The 14,844-nt window shown below is 53.9% G+C and overlaps 1 long non-coding RNA gene across 2 annotated transcripts; it reads left to right on the top strand.

The window, feature by feature from the left end:
- Positions 1–173: 173 nt before the first annotated feature.
- On the top strand, positions 174–14,844 carry LOC310853036. Of its 2 annotated transcripts, none has more exons than XR_014568512.1 (3): positions 174–319; positions 11,308–11,580; positions 14,543–14,844. It is a non-coding gene; the product is annotated as an uncharacterized lncRNA (long non-coding RNA). The 2 variants fall into 2 exon arrangements; XR_014568513.1 differs by having other exon boundaries at positions 202–319; positions 11,308–11,463; positions 14,543–14,834.

The raw sequence follows: 14,844 nt of genomic DNA, 5'->3' as shown, positions 1-14,844 counted from the left end.
CAGATAAGCCGAGAACCTGCCGGGCCGCCCCCTCTGATTGGCCAGCCTCACCTGCCCCGGGGTTGGGGAGGGCACGTGGGAAGGGGAGGGCGAAGGGGAGGAGGGATCGGGGTCGCCGCCAAAAGGCGGAATGGAGCGCCGGGGAGGCTGCGCCGCCGCCGCTCTGGACCCGCCCTCAGCTCCCCCTCCCCGCTGCCTCAGCCCCCTCGGAAGAAGAAGGGGGGACAGAAAGAAAGCCTCTGGAGCTCTTTCGCCGTCTTCCCGCCTCCGTCCGATCGGCACCTGGAAGGAACCTTTCTCCACGTGGAACTGGAGGCAGGTAGGCGGTGCCCCCTGGCCAGAGGAAGGGAGGCGGGAGCCGAAAATGGGGCTTGAAAACGCGGGCCTGCTCCTTCTCTCGACGACGTTGGCACCCGCGGATTCTCCCTTCCTTAAGCCCGTTGGGCAGGAAGCAGGTGGGCTTGGGGCTTATTTTTTGCTGGGGGTGGCATGGGCTTAGTCTGGTGTGGAGACCCTTCCCTGCTCAGGCTGCTCAGTCCCCCTTCGGGGCCTCCCTGGTGCCCCTCTCTCCGGCTGCGAAGCTTCGGGGAAAGTTCCCCGGGATCTGCCGGGGGGCCCCGGATGCTTCCCCGGAGGGCGACGCGGATGGTTTCCTCTCCAAGCTGGAAGGGGCGCGGGGAAAGCCGTGGGGGCCCCTACGCAGACTTACGCGGACAGTCGTGGCTTTTTTTAGGGTTCTCGGCGAACCAACCTGCTGCCTGCCTTTCCGATGCCGAGAACGGCCCTTTCTTTCCTCAAAGGGCCTCAGCGGCCCGCGGAAGACGCGCGTTCCTTCCGCGGCCCTCCCACGGGGCGGCTCTGCCGTTCTTCCTTTCCCGGCCCCCGACGCCTCTCCTTTGGTCCTGGAGCAGACGCGCCCCGAGCTGGATGGAATCCCCGATTGAATCCCGTTCTCTGCGTGGGGACCCTTCCTGAGTGCGCGCCCCCCACCATTTTGCTCGGAATCCCGAGGCTGCCGCGAGATTGGTGAGGCCAGCCCGCCCCCTCGGGGTCCCCCTCGGGCTGAGCTGTCCCTTGAGGGACCCGCAGGTGTTTTCTGGAAGGGGGGGTACCCTGAAGAGAGACACCGGCAGCTCCGGGCTCTTGCGCTTTTGGACAGCCTTGAACTTCGTGAAGCAGCTTCGTTCCTCGAGCCCACATTTTGGGTTCTGAAGGGGGGGGGGGGGAGAAAGAAGGAACCTTTGCGAAGGGATGCCGCGGACGGGGGGGACTATTAGACAGAATTGAGAGGCGCCCGGAAGCAGTGCCGAGGCGGAGAGCGGAGCCGGGAGAGCCGCGCCAGCCGTTAGCCGAAAGCTGGTCTTGGGCGACCGAGGCAAGATCCGCGCCGGGCGGGAAGGCGAGGGCCCAGCGGGAACAAAGGCGAAGGGGGCCGGGAAGGGACATTTTGCGCGTGTGAGTGGGTCTCTCCTTCACCCCGAGGAATATGTTTTTGCGGGGTCCCAGGCTGGCACTTCTCCACACCCGAAATGCTCTTTACGCGACGGGGATTTTTCCCCGGCTCCGGGCCTTCCTGGCGCCCTCCGGTGCTTCTCGACTCGCGCCTGGAGAGAAAGGAAACCGAAGCGGCAGCATTTACGGTGAATAGGAAGGGACACTATCTCTGCCCCCCCCCCCCGAAGGATAGTAAAAAGCTTGGCTATATGGGGCGGGGGGGTGTTAGGGGCAGCGGGAGCGAAGCGGCCGGGAGGTCTGACTTGGGAAACGTCGCGAGGGGCTTGGCGAAGGGGACTTTGGGGGTGTTAGATGGCAAGAAGAGGGAGAGGCAGGGAAGCGCCCCACGGGGAAGCCGGCCTCTCTTTGTGTCAGGCCTCGGTCGCTTGAAGGGATCCAGGCCTCCGGCTCCTCTCTTGGGATTGCGGGAGCGGGACCCCCCCCCCGCCCCCATGAACAAGGTGATCTAAAGGAGCTATTTCTCCAAGCGGGACTTCTCCCCTCCACCCGGATCCTGCCCATTCGCGTTTCTGTCCTTCCCAGTCTCTTTCGCTTTGCAGGACTGCCAAGGAGCCGCCTCGAGGTGGCGGTCAGGGCGCTGGCCGGTTTCCTCGGCGCTTCGCGGCGCGGCTGAAGCAGCCGCGGGAGACAAGAGGCGGAAATCTGTTCCTCGGTTTCGCTTCTCCGGTTTTCTCTGGCAGAAGGAGAGGAGGTGCCTCTTGCTGCGGACAGAGGAGAGGAAGAGAAGTTTGAAGCCCTCCGCCCCGGACTCTCTGCTTGTTGGCACCTGAAGGGCGGCGGCTTTGGAGTGGAAATCTCCAGCCGGGACCCGGGACATCCGAAGAGGGAGGCCCGAAGTCTAAACCCGGTGAGTCCGAGGAAAGACGTTTTCAGGGCGGCTCCTTCTGGAAGCGGAACCCCCGCAAAGGAGTTCACGGATCTGGGCGCTGGAAACGCCGCCCAACTCGAGGGAGCCGCTCCTGCGCTTCGGGTCTGACAGGGCACCGTCTGCCCCACGACTTTGCGGTCCGCGCTTGGTCGGATGCAAACGGTCCTTTTAACATTCAAAGGAGAGTTGAATTTATCTGGAGAGAGGAGAAATCAGGAATCCGCGGAGAAGCACAGGCGACAAGAGAAATAATAATAATAATAATAATAATAATAATAATAATAATAATAATAATTTTATATTAACCAAGGACAAATGAATGGAAGCGGGGGGCGAAAGAGGCGAGTGTTCAGCAGGAGCGACCCTTCCAGACGGGGACTGATGTCCTTTGCGCACACGGCGTCCTTATGGCAGCCTCCCAAGGACGTTGTTGTGGTCAGAATACCAGCCTTATTCCCCCCACCCACCCTACGCCATTATTTAATTCGGATTTATTCTTTCCGAGAAAAATACGGCAACACATTTTTTTAAAAATCCTGTTGCCATCGACGCATTTGGGGTACAGTATCTGAATAATCTGCAATATAAAGGCCACTAGCCCCTATTTTTTCCTATTCCATCCCGAAGAAAAGGCGACCGGGCTGGTGGGAGAGGTTTTTGGGGAGGGATGGGGGGGGTCTCCGGACCCCGCTCCGCCTGGCTTCTGGTTCCACGCTCCAGGCGGACGCTCGGCCTTCTTCTGCGGCGCCCTGGCGGGGGGGGGGGGGACCCCGATGCCCTGGGACGGAGTCCTGGACTTCTCTGCAGCTTTTGCCATGATCGGGCAGCAGCTGCTGCTTCGGGGGCCAAGATCCACCTTGGGAATTTGGGGCGCTGAACCCGCGGGAGAGAACCCCTTTTTCGCCTGGAGATGTGTTCTGCGGACAAGAGGATCCCGAATACTCCAAACCATTATTTTATTTAGTATAAGAGACGTGCTTTTCATCTCCTACTACAGCACTCAGGAAATACCTATATTATAATGCCTAAATTCAACAGGTCTTGTGAATTCAATGGGACTTAAAGATTGCACTGCCCGTTACTCTTGCCTGACACGTACCGCTCTCGGTGTGCTGAAAACACCCGGCTTTTGAGGAGGCACCCCTCTTTTACTGGCCCCCATTACGCTGATGATCTGGGAGGGTGCTTTTTGCGAAAAATATATTAACGGGAGCATTGCTTTTCATTAATTTTAAAACCGTGCTTTTCCGTCTTATAGTTGCTGTCTAATGTGCAAACCGGTTTAAGCGATCTTTTTAGTGTCCGAGGGAAACCAACGTTCTATTTTTGCTTGTCTGGATAAAGAAGAGCAAAATGCAATTGCGGGTGGCGTGGAAATGCCGCGCGCGGGGCTGGTCTCCGGTCCCCCTCCCCGCCCAGGAGGCGCCCTGGCTTGGCCCCACAGAGCTGACCTACGCGCGACTCAGTGAGCTCTTCCTGAGGAGGGGCTGCCTTTTCCTTTAAAAACTGCCAAACTGTCTGTCACTCGAAGCAAACGGTTTTGCTGCTGCAGAGATTCTCTTGGAGATTTTTGTACCAAGCTGTGGCGGGAGTCTCGGCGGGGGCTCCTGGATCATGATCTGAGGGGAGGCTTCTAGGGAACCCGCAGGAGGCTTAATTGGGAAGAGGAGGGAATAATAATAATAATAATAATAATAATAATAATAATAATATAATAATAATAGCAACAGTTATTTAAAAAAACGTACCGCCGTGGTAAATGCGCAATTGCAAAATTATGTGATAATGATTTTGAAAATAGCAGCATTAGCGACAATAGTAGTTATGAAAAATAAGGTGCCGCAGTGGCAGAATGTTTTGAATTTTTTTTAGCTGGCTCCAAGACTAGCCCCGGATTCTCCCAAACAAGTTCAAAGCGGATCTAGAAGAGGGGCTGTCCAGCGAAGACGAATCCAGCGCGAACGGTGCAATAACGTCTCTGAACAGCGCGACAAGGAGCCGCACGGACCCAGCCGCTGCCGGATGGAAAGGGAAATAAGCAACCGCAGCCGTAGAAACAATTTTCACCCGAATATTATTATTTTTTTAAGTGTGGAAATGAAATGAGGGACTGGCGCGTGGCTGCGTTTCTCCTCGCAACAACCTGTGAAGTAGGCTAGACTGAGAGAAAGAGACAGACAGACACTCCGGCCTGGTGCAGGGCGCTGCTCTGGGGGTCTCTCTCTGTCCCCCACGCTTGCAGCAGGTACCCCTCGGAGCCCTCCGCCTCTGCCGGCTTCTTCGCTCTGGGAAGGACCACCGAGCAGTCTCGGCTCCGGAGCCCAGTTTGCTCTGAGGAGCCCCGATTCCGCGCGGGGGGGGGGGGGGACAGAGGCAGCGCCTTGGACTGGGCGCCTCGCCCTTCGCCCCAGGTTTTCCCGGCGGGAATCGCAAAGAGGGAGGATTGCCTTCCCCGCCCACCCCAGAGATGCGCCCAAGCCTCGGAGCATCTGGAAGCGAAGGCAGGCCCGGCTCCTAGGAACGCTTTACCTGGGCGTAAGTGTTATTGAACTCAGTAGGACTTCTTTGTATGTAGCGTTGCAGAAGTTTGCGCTTCAGAGCTTTTTTTTTCCTGCGCCCCTGAACCCCCCACCCCCGCGTTTGTTCTTTCAGGAGACACGTGTTGCCGCGTGTGCCTTGCGTGTGTTGCTGTTGTTGCGACTGGCTCTGGCCGGGGCCTGGACTTCAGACAAAAGCATTTTCAGGATGTCTCCAAGTTTGGGATTTTAATGACGCTTGCAGCTGCCTTCATCACCTCTTTTGGGGGCGCAAAGGAAACCAGGAGGGTGGCCATAAGAGGCGGGAGAGATAAAAACGCAAAACGGGGAGCGATATCTCAGCCCCCGGGGTCGAGAGCTGTTCCTGGGCCCTGCCAGGCACCCACTGGTTTTGGCCGCAGCCCCGGGCAGGGGAACCCCGACGGACTGGCGCCTCCCAGACAGGAAAGGATCCCAGGAGGCCGGTTCCAGCACGGACGTGAGCGCCGCATCGGAGCGCAGAAGCGGAGCGCAGCACCCGCCGGAAGCCCCAGCCGAGAAGAGCCTCCTCCTCGGTCCTCCTACTTTCAGGCGCTCTGAGAGCCGCGGCTCCGTCGCTTCGGAAGAAAAGCAGAGGCCGTCGGGGATCTCTCCGCAGCAGGACGGCGCTTTCCAGGCAGCACAGCCGCCCGTCCTTCCTGCTGCTCACCGCGCCTTCTCTCCTGCTCGCCGCAGCCGCAGAAAGCTCCCCTCACCCCACTGAAGTCCCATTGAAATCTCAGCCTTGGAGTTGCCAGAGCCCCGCGCAGAAGGGGAAGCGCCGCCTCTTGGAAAGGCGGAGTATAAGCCGAGGAAGGAAGGCAGAGCTGCTGTTTGGTGTCCTGTCCTCAGCTGGGCCAGCCAGGTGCGCCACTGGGAAGCCCCCTCTCAGCCCCTGACCGCGCTCCTTAGGCCTCTGGCGGTTCCCTTCTAATAGCGGCGGAGTGGCTCGGATGACGCTTTGTCTTCCTGCCTTACATAGGGTCGGACTAGATGACCCTTGGGAACTCTACAGTGCTGTGATTCCGAAGTGAGAGCTGGATCATAAAGAAGGCTGATCGGGGAAGAATTGATGCTTTTGAATTCTGGTGCTGGAGGAGACTCTTGAGAGTCCCATGGACTGCAAGAAGATCAAACCTCTCCATACTTAAGGAAATCAGCCCTGAGTGCTCACTGGAAGGACAGATCCTGAAGCTGAGGCTCCACCTCATGAGAAGAGAAGACTCCCTGGAAAAGACCCTGATGTTGGGAAAGATGGAGGGCGCAAGGAGAAGGGGACGACGGAGGACGAGATGGTGGGACAGTGTTCTCGAAGCTACCAGCATGAGTCTGACCAAACTGCGGGAGGCAGTGGAAGACAGGAGGGCCTGGCGTGCTCTGGTCCAGGGGGTCACAAAGAGGCGGACACGACTAAAGGACTAAACAACAACATGACCCGGGAACCCAAGGCAGATGTAGCGCACCTAGAGAGCCGACGGGGCGTTCCAGGCTCCAAGTTGGAGACCTCTCCTTGAGGGCCGGTGGAGCTGGAGAAGGAGATCCCGAAGTCCAGGCATCCCAGGCGAGCTTCTGGTTCTCGTGGGTCGTGTCGGGGCAAGCGGCTCCCATGGAGCTGTCCCGGGTGCTGCCTGGCGGCGAAGGGTTTGGGGCTTCCAAGCCAGGCCGAACCTGACCCGAGGTCTCGGTGGCCACTGGCTTTGGGGGAGGCGCGGCTCCCTTCCGAGCCTGATCTCTATTATTTCTCGCCTTTCGGAGTCCACGTGGAGCCACTCCAGGCGAGTAACCAAGTAAAGGCGCCCGCCATGGAAGATCTTAGGCGACTCCCCTGTAAAAGTATCTGGGTCCATGTGATGGGCGAGACCCTTCTCTACCTGAGACTCCGGAGAACCGCTGCCAGTCGGAGTAGACCAACCTGGACCAGATGGGCAGGTGGTCTCACCTCAGCCCAAGGCAGCCCCCCAAGTCCCCATGCGGCCGCAGGAAAACAACCGCGCACACGGGCTGGGGAAAAGGGTGCCATAGCTCAAGGTTAGGGCGTCTGCATTGGCTCCGGGTTCAATCCGTGCCTGAAACCCCGGAGAGCAGCTGCCAGTTAGTGTAGACAGTACTGGGTTGTATGGACCGATGGTCTAATTTGGGATAAGGCATCTTCCTGGAAAGTAAACAACATCTCTCGCAGAGTCCAGGGTCCTGCCAAGGAGGAACGAGACGGGTCTGCACGTGGACATTTGCAGGGATCAATCCAAGGCAGCTTTTACTAAAAATTAAAGCCCCCTCCCCCCCCCAAACAACCCCCAGTTCTGACTGCCTTGGGACATGCAAAGCAACGGCCAAGGAGAGAGTGTTTCTGAGCGCATGCAAAGTGCCTTCTCCTTGCCACTGAGTGACCAAAGCCTGGTCTCATCCAGCTAAGATTAGGGGCGGGGCTTCTGTTCAGAGGGTGTGGCCTGTATGTGCCGAGGGCCGCCCCCCCCCCACCCCCCACCCCGGTTGGTTCTAGTCAGGCTGCAAGTGCCATGGGGGGGAGGGCCTTCTTCCTCTGCGGGGAGCCCCGCCTGCCCCCCTTCCTGCTGCCCCCGAGGCGAGCGCGTCCCCTCCAGCATCTCCTGGGCATGGCCCGAGGGGTCCGGGGGAGAAGCGTGATTCATCGCTTGACGCTCCTGCCTTGCCGTAAGAAAGGCAAACCCGGCGTGTTTCCGTTGGAGCCTGCTAGGTGCTCACAGCGCTGACATTCACAATGAGAGAAATAGGCAGGGAAGCATCTTCACAGCAGTTTTATTGTGTTAATAAGTTTGGCGTCTATAAGCAACATATGTAAATGGCTGATATACTGTCTTGATGCCATTTAACATTATGTTGCTGAGGTGCGCAGGAGCCAAGTTTGCAGCATTTTTGATGAATGTGGAGGGAGCTGCCAATTCCTGGAAACTTTTTCCATCCCTTCGCGCGAGCAAGTTAACAGTCTGCCTTGCCAAAATGGTGACTGACCCTCTCCCCACCCCCCCGTATTTATCCTTTTCTGGCAATGTGGGCGGGCGGGCTCGTCTTGTGCCGCCTGAAGGGGTTTCATCCCCTGTCCTCTCAAGCCAGCGTGGATCTCTTTCCTTTCGCAGGTCTCCTTCACTGGTTCTATCAAATAAATGAGACGTTTTGTAGAAAATGGGCCTTTGGAGATAAATGGTGAGCTTTCCAAGGGAAGTCAGGGCAATGGCCAGCTGTGGCTTTTGTGTTTGGATTCTGAGGTGGGGGGAATTCATTCTGAATTGGCTTTTTTCCTGGTTGCCTGGTCAGAAAGGTGGAACCAAAGAATGGTTGAGTTTGAAGGGACCTCAAAAGCCATCTAGTCCAACCCCCTGCAATGCAGAAAGTAAACTGTTCAGAGGGACGCGGGTGGCGCTGTGGGTTAAACCACAGAGCCTAGGACTTGCCGATCAGAAGGTCGGCGGTTCGAATCCCCATGACGGGGTGAGCTCCCGTTGCTCGGTCCCTGCTCCTGCCCACCTAGCAGTTCGAAAGCACGTCAAAGTGCAAGTAGATAAATAGGTACCGCTCTGGCGGGAAGGTAAACGGCGTTTCCATGCGCTGCTCTGGTTCGCCAGAAGCAGCTTAGTCCTGCTGGCCACATGACCAATAAAGCGAGATGAGCGCCGCAACCCCAGAGTCGGTCACGACTGGACCTAATGGTCAGGGGTCCCTTTACCTTTACCTTAAACTGTTCAGAGGACCTGTTGAGGGTGATCTTGCATCATCCTTGATGAAGAAGAAGAAGAAGAGTTTGAATTTGATATCCCGCCTTTCACTCCCTTTAAGGAGTCTCAAAGCGGCTAACATTCTCCTTTCCCTTCCTCCCCCACAACAAACACTCTGTGAGGTGAGTGGGGCTGAGAGACTTCAAAGAAGTGTGACTTGCCCAAGGTCACCCAGCAGCTGCATGTGGAGGAGCGGAGACTCGAACCTGGTTCCCCAGATTACGAGACTACCGCTCTTAACCACTACACCACACTGGCTGATGAGGGGTGGAGAGGGGAATGTATTCAGTCACGAGTAATTAGGAGTGGGTGGGTGAATTAACCCTTCAGACAGGATCTCAAAAGGTTTGGGTGTTACTTTTCATTGGACAAACAGTGTTGAAAGTGAAGCAAGCTCTTGAGTAGTACAGAACTTCCCACAAGGAGCTCGAGGTGGCATACGAGGTTCTCTCCCTCCCTCCCTATTGTATCCTCACAACAACCCTATGGGGTAGGTTAGACTGAGAGACCGTGACTGGCCCAACTCTAACCACTAGGCCTGAAAGGTAGGCTGGGAAAGGGTGCTGGATAAAATAGCTGGAGCTGGTGGGAGTTGCAGTTTGCTTGGAGGGCACCAGGTTGATGAAGGCTGATTATAGGACTAGGGGCGAGCACAGAAACTTCACCTCTTTTTTCCAGGAAAGGAGAAATCCTGCACGCTCCAAATTGCACGGAATTTAAAAACAACAACAAGCCCGCCCCAAAATGAAAACCTTGAATTATATAAGTTATTGATCCTGCTGGTTATTCACAGTGGTGGCAAGATTCAAGGTTTGCCCAACTGTCAAGGAACTCAATCAATCCCTGAGAGAGGTCCCAGCCTGGAAGCGCACTCCAGAATTCTCCGAAATATTGGCTTGTGCACAGCAACATACATTATGTGGCATCAGGGCGCTCTGGGCCAGCCTTGGCAAGTGTCTGGTCCACATGAGGGAGCTGTCTATATGGACAGTTATCTTCAGCTGCTCCTGAAGACAACTATCCAAAGGGTTGAAAGTTGGCAGAATTCAAAACAACTCTTTGGACCAATGCAAAATATTATTTTGCCCTCCCTCTCCCAACAGTGGAAAATTCAGGGCAATCCTCCTTCCGCTCCCGTGTTCTTCTGGATAATGCAATCACTAGAGCTCTCCTCACCTGCTGGAGTTTCAGATGGATGTGGCAGGTTGAAACAGGAGGTGCCTGCTGAATGCACAGGACTGGGGCGGTGGCACTAAAGGCACAGTTTCTTGTTGCTGTCAGGTGAACCTCGCCAGCAAAGCTCCTGCAGATGACCTCAGTAGCTGAGATGGGATAGAAGGTTTAGGTGACCCCTGAGGTACTCTGGATGGATGCGGGTGGCGCTGTGGGTTAAACCACAGAGCCTAGGGCTTGCTGATCAGAAGGTCGGCAGTTCGAATCCCCGCAACGGGGTGAGCTCCTGTTGCTCAGTCCCAGCTCCTGTCAACCTAGCAGTTTGAAAGCACATATAAGTGCAAGCAGATCAATAGGTACCGCTCCGGCGGGAAGGTGAACGACATTTCCGTGCACTGCTCTGGTTTGCCAGAAGTGGCTTAGTCATGCTGGCCACATGACCTGGAAGCTGTACACCAGCTCCCTTGGCCAATAAAGCGAGATGAGTGCGCAACCCCAGAGTCAGTCATGACTGGACCTAATGGTCAGGGGTCCCTTTACCTTTACCTTTAAGGTACTCTGGAGTGGAGGGCAATGTAAATGAATACAATGACCTTGAATGTGGCTCATTAGTAGTTGGGCAGATGTTTTAACTGTGGGAGGATCTGCCACCAAATCACAGATTGCATGATGGCTAGATAGTCACAAACAGGGGACTCTATGATGCAATAGCCTCTAAACTTTTGTTGTGGGAAGGGGAACAATAGAAACTTAATCTCTACTTCTTCCTGTCACTACACACTCTTTTTCCTACCTGTGTGTGTGGGGGGGGGGGTGTTCCTTTGCTCTCCTCCAGAGAGTAATTTAAACTGGACTATGTATACTTGTATTGTTTAAGGATTATAGCCTGCCTGATTTTTCATCACTGTATCTGTTGAATCCTGGCAAGATTGTGATGTGAATAAACATTGGATTTTCCTATTTACTTAACAGTCTGAGAGTGATTTCTTTGTTAAGAGGGAAACATAAATGGGAGAAGATAATCCAAGTCTGCCTAAAGCATCTTGGGGTATCATAATTGCTCTAGAAGGTTATGCAACCTTGCCCTCATATAGCTTCCAGAGATAAGCTGCTCATGGATGGTGATTTTTAACTCTGCTGAAATAGATATTTGTATTCTCACACAAGCGAGAAAGAGGAAGAATAATTGCTAAATAAAACGTTGCCAGTTATGTTCCCCTAAAAGCATTCTGGCCACCTCATTCTGCACCAGTTGCACCTTCCGAACCAGGTTCAAGGACTGCCCCACATACAGCACATTGCAGTAATCCAGCCCTGAAGTTCCCTGCTGATGGACCACAGAGATCAGGCAGGTCTTCATATCCATGCCTTCAGTAATGTTTGCAAATCTTAAGGTAATCAGTTGATCCAATAAAAGCTGCTTCTGTTCTGCGTCTGCATCCTTCAGGACCGAATGAGTTGTAACCCCCCTATTCTGAGACTGGGAGTTCCCGAGGCAGGATGCACAGGCCATGAGCAAAGAATGGAGACTTTGGAGCGGCCCAGCCACTGAGCAGCGGAAGAGATCTGTGCAGCAATCAAGTCCCTCCCTGCCCCAACGTAGGTGTGTGTGCCTGTGCACGAAAGCGTCCCTGCCTGTGCATGTGGCTGCCAGGGGAATGTCAAGAACCTCCAGCGCCATCCCTCGCTGGCTCCCTGCATGCATCCTCATCTCAGAGTGGTAAATACAAGAAAATATGTCACTGTTAATTCTCTCTCTTCTTTCTCTCCCTCTCTCACGCACAAGTTAATTTATGTTGAATTTACAATTCCTAGCAGTCATATGGATGGCAGCCTCCCAGCCCCTGATTAGGGTAAACAGATTTTTGCTCCATATATTTAGACACTCCATATTGCTTTCAGGAAATGTGCACATTTGAAAGGCAGAGACTCACCGAGGGCCATATCCTGCCATCATACTTCATAGGTAGGACGTGCAGTCGTAGGAGATGCGGGACTAGGGCCTCCCTCTAGTCCAGGGGGCCACAAATGCGGCCAGTCGCCCTGGCTAAAGGTGCCCAAGCAAAGGCAGCGATGAGGAGGGGGCACTGGAGAAACCTGACAGACGGACTTTACCCTCTTTATCAATGCTATTTCTGAAGACCCTGTCTTAGGTAAAGGTAAAGGGACCCCTGACCCCTAATAAGAAGGATGAAATATACCACAGTTTTATGGAGTAGTAGAAGACAAAGCTCCTTGCTTCCAGACTACAGTGGATGACATGGCAGAAGCCCTAGAAGTGCCCCTGAACAAGAATTGTCCTTGTTATAATTTATATCCCACCCTTTCTCCCAAAGGAGCGCAGGGCTGCAAACAACAGGAGATAAAAGAATAAAAGCATCTTTAAAACAACAGAAACAAAATTAAAGTTGAAATTTTGAGGCTGGTCAGTGAAGAATGCAGGCATCATCAACAGAGATGGATAAAAGGTTGTGGGAGTGAGAGGAAATAGGAGCAGCCGAGTCCTGGACATAGCAACAAACCTGAGTGCCTTTGCTCCTCTGGGCTCATCAGACAGTGGAATGTGTAGACTTTGGGGTGTTTTGCGGCTGGCCAGGGCAGTCAGCTGCCCCACGGATTACCTCTCTTTTGCCAAAGTCACACATGTTGGGAAGCTACAACGCATCATGCTTTCCGAACTTGGGTCACGGTGGCATGAGAGATGTGCCGTTTTCATGCACGGGGGATGCACACGTTGTCTCCTTATGATGAAGATGGATTGAGGATTAACTCTGTAAATGTAAATTTAAACCTCCTGTTGCACTCCCCTGAGAGTAAACAGGCTGTGAATCCCTTTTAGCAAAATAAAAACACTTATGCGCTTTTGCAGCTTCCTAGAAGCTAGGAATTAGGAAATTGCACCTTTTTATCCCAGTTTATTTGTGGTCTGCTGACCTTCCGTTCTTTATCCTCATTGCTAAGAATAAACCACATGTTTTAGGAATTAAAACACACACACGGTTTACTTACATTTCAATGCAGGCAGCAGATACATCAAAATAGTATGCAGGTAAAAACACTTCTTAGTTACAAAATATAAAATTAGTTTCTGAAATGGAGTCTGGGCTCTGAGTCTGCTCACACCACTGGCTTGAAAGAAGAGAGAGAGAGAGAGAGCGCTCAGACAGGAAGTCTCTTTTGTTAGAAATTCCCACCAAAGCATTAAGAAAGTGACCTCATGCAGTTCCTTCTATATTGATTCAGGAACTCTATGCGTGCCAGTCCCTCATGTGTCTGTCTGGCAATCATGTATTTGTGATTTTGACTGGAAACCCCACACCCCCAGTTCCATATGTATAGGGGGCTCATTTTATTGTTTCTCTGGGTTGGGATTTCCCGCCTCCCCATTCTGAGCTGAGCTGGTGCCGAGTTGGACCCGAGAGGGCCTTGGCTCAGTGGCAGAGCAGCTGCCTTGCAGGCAGAAGGTCCCGGGTTCAGTCCCCACCAGCATCTTCTGGTACGGCTGGCCTGAAGCTCTGGAGCCCCCTGGACCAGTGGGTTGGGTTTACAATAAGGTGGCTTCCTAGGATGTTCCTCGGACGGAGAGGGCTGAGGGCACTGCGAAAGGGCCGTGATCCTCTTAAGCAGAACGGAAAGGAACATTTCACTCTAGGCAAGAGGACAGGCTACCTTGTTTGTCTGTCACACACACTCACAGGTCTGAGTGATCCTCCTGCTCTAGACTCAGGGAAACAATTAGCATTTAAATGGGATTATTTTGTAAAACATGGAGTGGTGGAGAGCAGCAAGCACATCCCGGAGCCCCTTCCCAGCAGTGGAGGAAGTTTGGCTGGCCTTCCCTTGAAGAGCCCCCGCCCCACATCCCCAAATAAGAGTCCTTGGGGTTGAGAGCGGGGAGACCCCCCCTCTCTATCCCACAGAAATCCCGAGCTAAGCCAATCACCATCTCGGATTTAAATCCTCTCTCTTTTTTTTAAAAAGAAAATTTCACCTGCCCATCTCGCCTCCCCCATCTTCTTCTCCTTTTTCTATCCAAACTCATAATTAATCGCTCAAGGCAAAAGTAATGAATGTTAATTGGCCATCTGTACAAAGACTAATTAAAATCTACCATGCTGGGGATTAAAACATACCTATAGCAAGTGACTGAATTGAGAATGAGAGCGGGGGGAGGAGGAGGAGGAGGACTGAGAAAAAACAGCTGAAAGGCTCGTCGGCAACACACAGTCGAGCTGAGGTGTGAGATGAGCTGCAACTCCGGGAGCGGAGCGAGACGCCTCGGCGGCTGGGATTGTTGAGGGGGGGGGGGGGAGAGAGAGAGAAAGAAAGAGAGAGAGAGAGAGAGAGAGAGAGAGAGAGAGAGAGAGAGAGAGAGAAATAAAGAGAGAGAGAAAGAGAAAGAGAGAGAAGTTATTTCAGCCGAAATCCTTGCAAGAACAGTCTGGCTCAGTTGCAGAAGTTTCCACAGCAGAGGCTTCAGGATGCCTTGGCTTAGAGAAAAGGCGAGTGAGAGGAGGAGGAGGCGGCAGTGGTAGACTTTTGTGAGATTATGCGTGGCCTTGGAAAAGTGGAAAGAGAAAAGTTTCTCTCTCTCTCTCTCTCCATCTCTCTCTCTCCATCTCTCTCTCTCCATCTCTCTCTCTCTCTCTCTCCATCTATCTCTCTCTCTCTCTCAACACTAGGCTAGAACTCACGGGCATCCGGGGACGCTGAAGGCTGGAAGATTCAGGACGCATCCAAGGAAGTCCTTCAAGCAGCGCAGAGTTAAACTGCGGAACTCCCTTCCGCAGGAATCTTTGTTGTTGTTGAGTCGTTTAGTCGTGTCCGCCTCTTTGTGACCCCCTGGACCAGAGCACGCCAGGCCCTCCTGTCTTCCACTGCCTCCCGCAGTTTGGTTAAACTCATGCTGGTAGCTTCGAGAACACTGTCCCACCATCTCCTCCTCTGTCGTCCGCTTCTCCTTGCGCCCTCCATCTTTCCCAAC

Source organism: Podarcis gaigeae, assembly GCF_964106915.1.
Source record: "Podarcis gaigeae genome assembly, chromosome: 9".
NCBI lineage: Eukaryota > Metazoa > Chordata > Lepidosauria > Squamata > Lacertidae > Podarcis > Podarcis gaigeae.
The sequence above is the reverse complement of the archived record's forward strand: the minus strand, read 5'-3'. Positions and strand labels throughout refer to the sequence as shown.